The 11287-nt window shown below is 36.3% G+C and overlaps 2 pseudogenes; one reads left to right on the plus strand and one right to left on the minus strand.

The window, feature by feature from the left end:
- The first annotated feature begins 206 nt into the window (after window positions 1–206).
- On the plus strand, window positions 207–4756 carry LOC113080579 (uncharacterized; annotated as a pseudogene).
- A 1072-nt stretch (window positions 4757–5828) lies between these two features.
- LOC113080580 (uncharacterized) lies at window positions 5829–10667 on the minus strand (annotated as a pseudogene).
- Between the last annotated feature and the right edge of the window lie 620 nt (window positions 10668–11287).

Consider the following 11287-nt stretch of genomic DNA (forward strand, 5'->3'; position numbering starts at 1 on the left):
TTATTTTGGCCAGTGGGTGGCAATAGCAGTCTTTCCAGTTCTCGTAGCCGGACACCACAGATGAAGCCGAACTGTGAAGGATTGGCTGCTGGAGCTCTGTTTTGGTTTTTGATTTACGTGTGTCTACTCGTCTGCTGGCGTTTTTTTTTAAATATATAAAACGCTAAATAAACAATCTAATATAACGATAAATAAAACCATCTCCTCTCCATTAGACTAATATAGAATTGGTAGATGATTTGAATGCTACGGCTCCAAACACGATGGTGTATCATTGTTGTGCATATAACTGTAAAAACACTGCGAGGAACAAGAGTCTCTCATTCCACAAGTAAGTGCAAAGATTCACTTTATATTATGTTAAACGTGGCTGACCTGATTAAAGCCATGTTCTCGTATTTGTCTTATTATCAGATTTCCGCTGAAAGACCCCAACTTGCTGAAAAGTGGCTTAACAATTTAAGATGGAAAGACTGGAAACCTGCTCCAAAGTAAAATCTGCTCCATCCACTTTGAAAAGAAGTGTTTGATTGAAGATGGGAAGAGAGCAAGACTTCATTCATGGGCTGTGCCGACCCTCTTTTCCTTCCCAAATCGATATCTAGAGAGAAAGGCGAGTGAACGTTGACATGATGATAGGAGTTTACTTGTTTAAATACTATATACTGTAACTGTTTTTAAATATAATGTGTTTTTTCGCCAGTATTTTTTGTCACTGCTAATCTCAGGCTTTTCTCTCATTTTAAATCATAAAAGTATAAATAAAACATTAGTTTAAACTAAAGAAGATTTAGACTAAGTTTTGTTTAGTTATATTATGACAGATAACCAAATTCAGTGCTGAAACTGCTTGAAATTTTGTGTCAGTTAACCCATTTAAACGTAATGTTTTTAAAAAAACTTTATTGCCTACAGGTTAAAATCAATCCTAGAAAGCAAAAGGCTTTGGTGAGTTACAGAAACTGTTTTATATGCATTTTGTGATTCTGAAATATGTCTTTGGATTGCACACAGAATGGTGTATCATTTACACAGATAATAAGAAATGCACTTAGAGATAAAATTACACTTTCAGAAGTAATTTATTATAAATGAATTTTTTTTATATGCGTAATTATATAAATCTGAAATAGAAAACAGTACATAATAAGATCTAATACAGAGTTTAAAGGCTACACTGATGCTGCCTTATCAAAAACAGTTTCATTTGTTTGCTGTTTCGAACCTCTCAAATATCTGGAGACACCTTCTGGCCAAAATGGAGTGAATGAAAAAACAGTCCAAACATGCAAAAAGGCAACACAATCCAGTTGTAAATGTTTTATTTAAAAGCGTATCTATTAATGTAATATTGTAAATCTAAAAAGTTAATCAAATATTATTAATTATGAAAAGTTTTTTGGGCTTATTGTATGTGTTCTGTGGAGGGCTTGACAAATCATGCAACCTTAGACAATTAACTAATACTGTTGCTTTTCATTTTCTAAATGTGGCATTAAAAATTTATTTTTCCTGGTCATTTGTAATTGAAGGGAATTGTTGCTGACTCAAACTCATCTGGTCAAGCAGCACCTGACACAACAGCAGAAACTTCGCAGAAGTCTAACTCAGAAAACCTGAGGACAGAACTACAGAGAGTTTACAGCCGAACACATCCAAAGGTAGTTCTAGCCAGATGAGAACAGACCCAAAGAGCGTTTCCACACAGCAACTGACAGAACCGGAAAAAAGGTCTGCAACAGCGTCTGAAGGAGAGCCTCCATCAGATACATGCTACTCTGTACTGGTTATATTCAATTTTAATTGTTATTATTTCTTAATGTCTGCTTTTTCAGTCAACCGTGGACCATCCTGGGTGATGAAGCTCTCGACAGAAGCATGACCATACCCAGTTTTTCTTTCACAGTGGATATTGTTTGCCCGATGTAATTAACCTTTTTATTTTTATTTTTTCATTCCTAGACTCTTAAAAACAAAGGAGCTTGAAGGATAGCGATGCCATAGAGGAATCCTTTTTGGTTCCACAATGAACCATTCAGTCATAGGTTCTTTAAAGAACCATCTCTTTTTTACCTTTTATAATCTGAACAACTTCTTTCACCACTAACAACCTTTTGTGACACAGAAAGGTTCTTCAGATGTTAAAATGCTCTTTATGGAACATTTAGACAAAAAAGGTTCTTCTATTGCATCGTGAAGCACCTTTATTGTTAAGAGCGTATGCACCCACAATGTGGTTCACTAATAAACTGTTATTTTTCCTTCAGAACATCCACTGGGCTGGAGATGATGAATTAAATATTGTAAGTGACTATGATGCACTGTTGAATAACAGAGAGTCCTAAATATACATTTCCTAATAGAGAACTATGAAGTGGTGTTCATCAACACCTAATTCTCTTATTCAGATTGCGCATGTGGCTTATGGAGTTTTAGGACAAATGAAGCCCATATCATCGAGGTAAGGCCTCTTCTGATTCACATCCGAACTGTGATACAACTGTTGTCACTAGGTATCTGTTATTACGTTATTAAGATCCTGTCTACTGCACCAGACTGTTTAGGATTGAGAGCAGTTTTTGGTAGAACACTTGATTTTTCTGCACTTTCTTCCAAGTTTTAACAAACATTCTAATTCTATGAGAATTCTGAAATCCACACCACGACTATAATGGTGAAAACAAAGAGGAATTATAATCGTTGGAGTAACTAAAACATTGACATCAAGTCTATTTAAATGAGCAGGAGCACACAAGGTAGCATGCACTTATATTAATATAATTTCTCATTTCTTGCTGTGGATGCCACTATAGTTATCGTTACAGTTAGGCCTTTACAGATAACAGCACAGATTTGAAGTATTTGAAGCTGTTGCACTGCGTTCCCTCAGGTTAAAGAGAGGTGGGAATGGCTCGGGCTGGATGTTAGAGCCCGTTCTCTCCCACAGTAAGACCAGCACACGCACATCATGACCCTGACTGACTACCATTCCAAATGGGTGGAAGCTTTCCCTCTGACTCAGAATCTCAGTCAGGATGTGGCCACGTGTCTCGCTGAAGTCATCCATCAGCAGGGATACCCTCTCGGAATTCTCTCCGGCTTCCCAAGCGGATCCTCATGAAGTAAGAAGACACATACACCTTTCCAAACATTTGGGTCAGTAAGATAAAATAAATAAAAATACTGATCCTTTTATTTTGCAAGAACTTGTTAAAAATGATCAAAAGTCACACAAGACATTTAGAATTTATGAAAGATTTCTGTTTTAAAATAAATGCTATACTTAAACTTTCTATTCATCCAAAAAAAAAAATTAAAAGCTATCACAGGTTTTCACAAAAATATTAGGCAACACAACTGATTTCCTCAATGATAATAAGAAAAAAGTCTTGAGCAGAAATCAGCATTTTAGAATGATTTTCTTAAAGATTGTGAAGCTGAAAACTGGAGTAATCATGCGAAAATTCAGTTTGGCCGTCACTGGAATAATTGACATTTTAAAATTTATTCAAATAGAAAATCAGTTATTTGTAGTAAAATTTCACAATATTAACTGTATTTACTGTATTTTTTGTAATTCTGAACATAATAGACTTTAAATTCAGTACCTATAAAAAAAAAAAATCATACCACATAAAACTTTTGAACAGTAGTGATATGTAGGAATTCCCCTGGAAAGCTGATAATTTTCTTTGCAAAAACAGCTGGGTTTCATATATGGATTAATGGTTGACATTTTTCTTCTCGCTCTCTTCAGGTTAACCGTGAGTTGAAGAAACGCCTGAGGTTGAAATTCAAGCGCTTTAGTCATACATCACCGGCAAACTGGTTACATGGACTTGGTCACCGAATCACTCTTAATGAGTACGACATCTTCAGGCATTTATTGCTCAATTTACTCTCGGCGACAATGAATTATTCTGAATTTTAAGAACTTTATTCAGTATGTGATGTTACACGATTTAATGCTAATATTTACTTCTTAACTGAGATGAAATTTGACTGTTTAATGATCAGTTAACATTTTAAATCATGTGAATAAGAAAATCTGTATTGCGGAAATATATTGTTTCAACATGTCTAGCATTGCTTCATGTATATTTCAGGATGCTGGATGAGCTGGTGAAGAAGCACGGCAGCATCTGGCATATCCTCCTCCCTGCTGCCACTCTGCGCCTCTGCTGCACCAATCACACCCACGACCAAAGAGAAACCCTTCACCCGCATGTGTGCCAGTGACCCGCCGTTCTCCTCCGCACCCAGAGAACTCCCTGTAAGTCACCGTCTCCCTCACACTTTACATTCTTTCATACGAATGTACTAAGCTATCATTCGATGATTTGTAATCAGGGTTGGGGAGTAACAAAAATATATGTAAAATTTAAAGGATAAGTTCACACCAAAAATGATATATTCTGCCATGAATTACTCACCTTCATGTCGTACTAAACCTGTACGACCTCTGTTCATCTTCAGAACACAAATGAAGATATTTTTGATGCATCCTGAGAGCTTTCTGACCCTCCATGGACCAGCAAGGGTACTACCACAATCAAGGTCCAGAAACGTAGCAAGGACGTCGTGAAATAATTAATGTGACATCAGCGGTTCATCCATAATATCACGAAGCTACGAGAATACTTTTTGTACACAAAGAAAACAAAAATAAGACTTTATTCAACAATGTGTCTCCTCTGCATCACCCTAGTGCCATTGCGAGAAGTATCCAGTGAATGTAAATGGTGTATACGATTGACCCCTGATGTCCCATGGATCATTTTAACAATTCCTTGCTATGTTTCTGGACCTTGATTGTGGTAATTACATTTCTGTCTATGGGGGGTCAGAGAAACCTCAGATATCCATCAACGATATCTTAATTTGTGTTCTGAAAATGAATGAAGATCTTACGGGTGTAGAACGACATGAGGGTGAGACATTAATGACTGAATTTTCATTTTTAGGTGAACTATCCCTTTTATTACATATTTCAAATACCAAAAAAAAATCAATAACTGTTATTCCATTACATTTACAAATTACTTTTTAAAAGGGGTCATATGATGGCGATTTCAAGTTTTACTTTCTCTTTGGAGTGTTACAAGCTGTTCATGAATAGATTTAGATCCCTAAAGTTGCAAAAGACTAAAGTCTCAAACCCAAAGAGATATTCTTTATAAAAGTTAAGACTCATCCACGCCCTCCTAAAACGCTTCGTTTAAACACGCCCCAACGTCTACATTACTGTGTGGGAAGATTTGCATAAGCTGACAATGTATCATGCAAAGAGAAGGTGTAACTTTTTGATTCTCGCGTTCTGGTCAGCACCATGTTGTGGAGAAGCGGTTTCTAGTTGTGTCCTTTTTTGAAAGACAAATGAATTATTTTCACTTTCACAACAAAACCGCTTCTCCACAATATGGTGCTGACAGTACCGCGAGAATCAAAAGTTACACCTTCTTTCTTTGCATGAACATTTGTTGCAGCGTTATGCAAATCTTCCCACACAGTGATGTAGACGTGGGGGCGTGTTTAAACAAAGCGTTTTAGGAGGGCGTGGATGAGTCTTAACTTTTTATAAGAATATCTCTTTGGTTTAAAACTTTAGTCTTTGCAACTTTAGGGATCTATCTATTCATGAACAGCTTGTAACACTCCAAAGAGAAAGTAAAACTTGAAATCGCATCATATGACCCCTTTAAAAAGTAATTTGTAAATGTAATTGAATACAGTTATTGATTTTTTTTTTGGTATTTGAAATATGTAATAAAAGGGATAGTTCCACCTAAAAATGAAAATTCAGTCATTAATGTCTCATTCATGTCGTTCTACACCGTAAGATCTTCATTCATCTTCAGAACACAAATTAAGATATCGTTGATGGAATCTGAAAGTTCTCTGACCCTCCATAGACAGAAATGTGAATTACCACAATCAAGGTCCAGAAACATAGCAAGGATATTGTTAAAATTATCCATGGGACATCAGGGGTCAATCGTATACACCATTTACATTCACTGGATAATCTCCGCAATGGCACTAGGGTGATGCAGAGGAGACACATTGTTGAATAAAGTCTTATTTTTGTTTTCTTTGTGTAACAAAAAGTATTCTCGTAGCTTCATGATATTATGGTTGAACGCTGATGTCACATTAACTATATTTCACCGACGTCCTTGCTACGTTTCTGGACCTTGATTGTGGTAGTACCCTTGCTGTCCATGGAGGGTCAGAGAGCTCTCAGGATGCATCAAAAATATCTTCAATTTGTGTTCTGAAGATGAACAGAGGTCGTACAGGTTTAGAACGACATGAAGGTGAGTAATTCATGGCAGAATTATCATTTTTGGGTGAACTATCCTTTAAATTTACATATATTCTGTTACTCCCCAACCCTGATTACAATCATCGATGATAGCTTAGTACATTCGTATGAAAGAATGTAAAGTGTGAGGGAGACGGTGACTTACAGGGAGTTCTCTGGGTGCGGATGAGAACGGCGGGTCACTGGCACACATGCGGGTGAAGGGTTTCTCTTTGGTCGTGGGGTGATTGGGTGCAGCAGAGGCGCAGAGTGGCAGCAGGAGGAGGATATGCCAGATGCTGCCGTGCTTCTTCACCAGCTCATCCAGCATCCTGAAATATACATGAAGCAATGCTGGACATGTTGAAACAATATATTTCCACAATACAGATTTTCTTATTCACATGATTTAAAAATGTAACTGATCATTAAACAGTCAAATTTCATCTCAGTTAAGAAGTAAATATTAGCATTAAATCGTGTAACATCATGTACTGAATAAGTTCTTAAATTCAGAATAATTCATTGTCGGCCGAGATAAATTGAGCAATAAATGCCTGAAGATGTCGTACTCATTAAGAAGTGATTCGGTGACCAAGTCCATGTAACCAGTTTGCCGGTGATGTATGACTAAAGCGCTTGAATTCAACCTCAGGCGTTTCTTCAACTCACGGTTAACCTGAAGAGAGCGAGAAGAAAAATGTCAACCATTAATCCATGATATGAAAACCCAGCTGTTTTTCCAAAGAAATTATTAACTATTTTCCTACATACACTACTGGTCAAACGTTTATGGTTGGTATGATTTTTTTTTTTATAGGTACTGAATTTAAAACTATTATGCTCACCATTACAAAAAATACAGTAAATACAGTAATATTGTGACATTTTACTACAAATAACTGATTTCTATTTGAAAACATTTTAAAATGTCAATTATTCCATTCCATGACCATGACTCCAGTTTCAAGCTTCAAAATCTGATCATTCTAAAATGCTGATTTCATGCCAACTTTTTTCTTATTATCATTGAGGAAACAGTTGTGTTGCCTAATCTTTTTGTGAAAACGGTGTTTTACATTTTTAAATTTTTTTGATGAATAGAAAGTTTAAGTATAGCATTTATTTAAAACAGAAATCTTTCATAAATTCTAAATGTCTCTCGTGTCACTTTTGATCATTTTAACAAGTTCCTGCAAAATAAAAGGATCAGTATTTTTATTTATTTTTATCTCACTGACCCCAAATGTTTGGAAAGGTGTATGTGTCTCTTACTTCCATGAGGATCCGCTTGGGAAGCCGGGAGAGAATTCCGAGAGGATATCCCTGCTGATGGATGACTTCAGCGAGACACGTGGCCACATCCTGACTGAGATTCTGAGTCAGAGGGAAAGCTTCCACCCATTTGGAATGGTAGTCAGTCAGGGTCATGATGTGCGTGTGCTGGTCTACTGTGGGAGAGAACGGGCCTCTAACATCCAGCCCGAGCCATTCCACCTCTCTTTAACCTGAGGAAACGCAGTGCAACAGCTTCAAATACTCAAATTCTGTGCTGTTATCTGTAAAGGCCTAACTGTAACGATAACTATAGTGGCATCCACAGCAAGAGATGATGAAATTATATTATATAAGTGCATGCTACCTTGTGTGACCTGCTCATTTAAATAGATTTTGATGTCAATGTTTTAGTTATTCTAACGATATAATTCCTCTTTGTTTCACCATTATAGTCGTGGTGTGGATTTCAGCATTCTCATAGATATTAGAATGTTTGTTAAAACTTGGAAGAAAAATCATCAAGTGTCTACAAAAACTGCTCTCAATCCTAAACAGTCTGGTGCAGTAGACAGGATCTTAATAACGTAATACAGATACCTAGTGACAACAGTTTATCACAGTTCGGATGTGAATCAGAAGAGGCCTTACCTCGATGATATGGGCTTCATTTGTCCTAAAACTCCATAAGCCACATGCGGCATCTGAATAAGAGAATTAGGTGTTGATGAACACCACTTTCATAGTTCTCTATTAGGAAATGTATATTTAGGACTCTCTGTTATTCAACAGTGCATCATAGTCACTTACAATATTTAATTCATCATCTCCAGCCCAGTGGATGTTCTGAAGGAAAATAACAGTTTATTAGTGAACCACATTGTGGTGCATACGCTCTTAACAATAAAGGTGCTTCACGATGCAATAGAAGAACTTTTTTTGTCTAAATGGTTCCATAAAGAGCATTTAACATCTGAAGAACCTTTCTGGGTCACAAAAGGTTGTTAGTGGTGAAAGAAGGTTCTTCAGATTATAAAAAGGTAAAAAAGATGGTTCTTTAAAGAACCTATGACTGAATGGTTCATTGTGGAACCAAAAAGGATTCCTCTATGGCATCGCTATCCTTTCAAGCTCCTTTGTTTTTAAGAGTCTAGGAATGAAAAATAAAAATAAAAAGGTTAATTACATCGGGCAAACAATATCCACTGTGAAAGAAACTGGGTATGGTCCATGCTTCTGTCGAGAGCTTCAATCACCCAGGATGGTCCACGGTTGACTGAAAAAGCAGACATTAAGAAATAATAACAATTAAAATTTGAATATAACCAGTACAGAGTAGCATGTATCTGATGGAGGCTCTCCTTCAGACGCTGTTTGCAGACCTTTTTTCCGGTTTCTGTCAGTTGCTGTGTGGAAACGCTCTTTGGGTCTGTTCTCATCTGGCTAGAACTACCTTTGGATGTGTTCGGCTGTAAACTCTCTGTAGTTCTGTCCTCAGGTTTTTCTGAGTTAGACTTCTGCGAAGTTTCTGCTGTTGTGTCAGGTGCTGCTTGACCAGATGAGTTTGAGTCAGCAACAATTCCTTCAATTACAAATGACCAGGAAAAATAAATTTTAATGCCACATTTAGAAAATGAAAAGCAACAGTATTAGTTAATTGTCTAAGGTTGCATGATTTGTCAAGCCCTCCACAGAACACATACAATAAGCCCAAAAAAACTTTTCATAATTAATAATATTTGATTAACTTTTTAGATTTACAATATTACATTTAATAGATTACGCTTTAAATAAAACATTTACAACTGGATTGTTGCCTTTTTGCATGTTTGGACTGTTTTGTTTCATTCACTCCATTTTGGCCAGAAGGTGTCTCCAGATATTTGAGAGGTTCGAAACAGCAAACAAATGAAACTGTTTTTGATAAGGCAGCATCAGTGTAGCCTTAAACTCTGTATTAGATCTTATTATGTACTGTTTTCTATTTCAGATTTATAATTACGCATAAAAAAAATTCATTTTATAATAAATTACTTCTGAAAGTGTAATTTATCTCTAAGTGCATTTCTTATTATCTGTGTAAATACACCATTCTGTGTGCAATCCAAAGACATATTTCAGAATCACAAAATGCATATAAAACAGTTTCTGTAACTCACCAAAGCTCTTTTTGCCTTCTAGGATTGATTTTAACCTGTAGGCAATAAAGTTTTTTTAAAACATTACGTTTAAATGGGTAACTGACACAAAATTTCAAGCAGTTTCAGCACTGAATTGTGGTTATCTGTCATAATATAACTAAACAAAACTTAGTCTAAATCTTCTTTAGTTTAAACTAATGTTTATTTATACTTTTATGATTTAAAATGGAGAAAAGCCTGAGATTTAGCAGTGACAAAAAATACTGGCGAAAAAAACACATATATTTAAAAACAGTTACAGTATATAGTATTTAAACAAGTAAACTCCTATCATCATGTCAACGTTCACTCGCCTTTCTCTCTAGATATCGATTTGGGAAGGAAAAGAGGGTCGGCACAGCCCATGAATGAAGTCTTGCTCTCTTTCCCATCTTCAATCAAACACTTCTTTTCAAAGTGGATGGAGCAGATTTTACTGTTTGGAGCAGGTTTCCAGTCTTTCCATCTTAAATTGTTAAGCCACTTTTTCAGCAAGTTGGGGTCTTTCAGCGGAAATCTGATAATAAGACAAAATACGAGAACATGGCTTTAATCAGTCAGCCACGTTTAACATAATATAAAGTGAATCTTTGCACTTACTTGTGGAATGAGAGACTCTTGTTCCTCGCAGTGTTTTTACAGTTATATGCACAACAATGATACACCATCGTGTTTGGAGCCGTAGCATTCAAATCATCTACCAATTCTATATTAGTCTAATGGAGGGAGAGATGGTTTTATTTATCGTTATATTAGATTGTTTTATTTAGCGTTTTATTATATTAAAAAAAAACGCCAGCAGACGAGTAGACACACGTAAATCCAAAAACCAAAACAGAGCTCCAGCAGCCAATCCTTCACAGTTCGGCTTCATCTGTGGTGTCCGGCTACGAGAACTGGAAAGACTGCTATTGCCACCCACTGGCCAAAATAAGACATTGGCTCATATTCTGTTTTTGCAAGTTAATTGCACGAAAACATTTGCACGATTTTCTCTTGGAAGCTGTTTCTTTTTAACTAAGAATTATTATTATTATTATTATTATTATTATTATTATTATTATTATTATTATTATTATTAATTTGTAACACATTGTGGCTGTGCATTTTAAAGGACATTCAGCATCAGTTATGCCATTACACAGGGTTGCCAACTTTTAAATTCAGCTTCAAATGTTTTTTTTATGCCTTGTTTAGCACAATTTTAAACTTGATTTAAATTCAGTATTTGCTTGCATTCATTTTGTTTAATTACAATGCACATGGGTCAAAATAGAAACACCTGCAAACAACTGATCTTGTTGGAGCTGACATTGCCCTGGGAGGAGAGAATGGAGGAGGCTCAAGAGAGAAAGAGGTAGAAATACCAAGAACTGGTGGAGGACCGTCGGAGGAATGAATGGAGGACCAGGTGTATGCCAGTAGAGACGGGCAGCAGGGGGTTTGCCAGTCACTCCCTGAGCAAAGCCTACGGCAAGCTGGGCGATTTGGTTATTAGCTGGGCTGTTTGATTAATTAATATTAATGT

The sequence above is a fragment of the Carassius auratus genome, unplaced genomic scaffold (genome assembly GCF_003368295.1).
Source record: "Carassius auratus strain Wakin unplaced genomic scaffold, ASM336829v1 scaf_tig00031684, whole genome shotgun sequence".
Classification (NCBI taxonomy): Eukaryota; Metazoa; Chordata; class Actinopteri; order Cypriniformes; family Cyprinidae; genus Carassius; species Carassius auratus.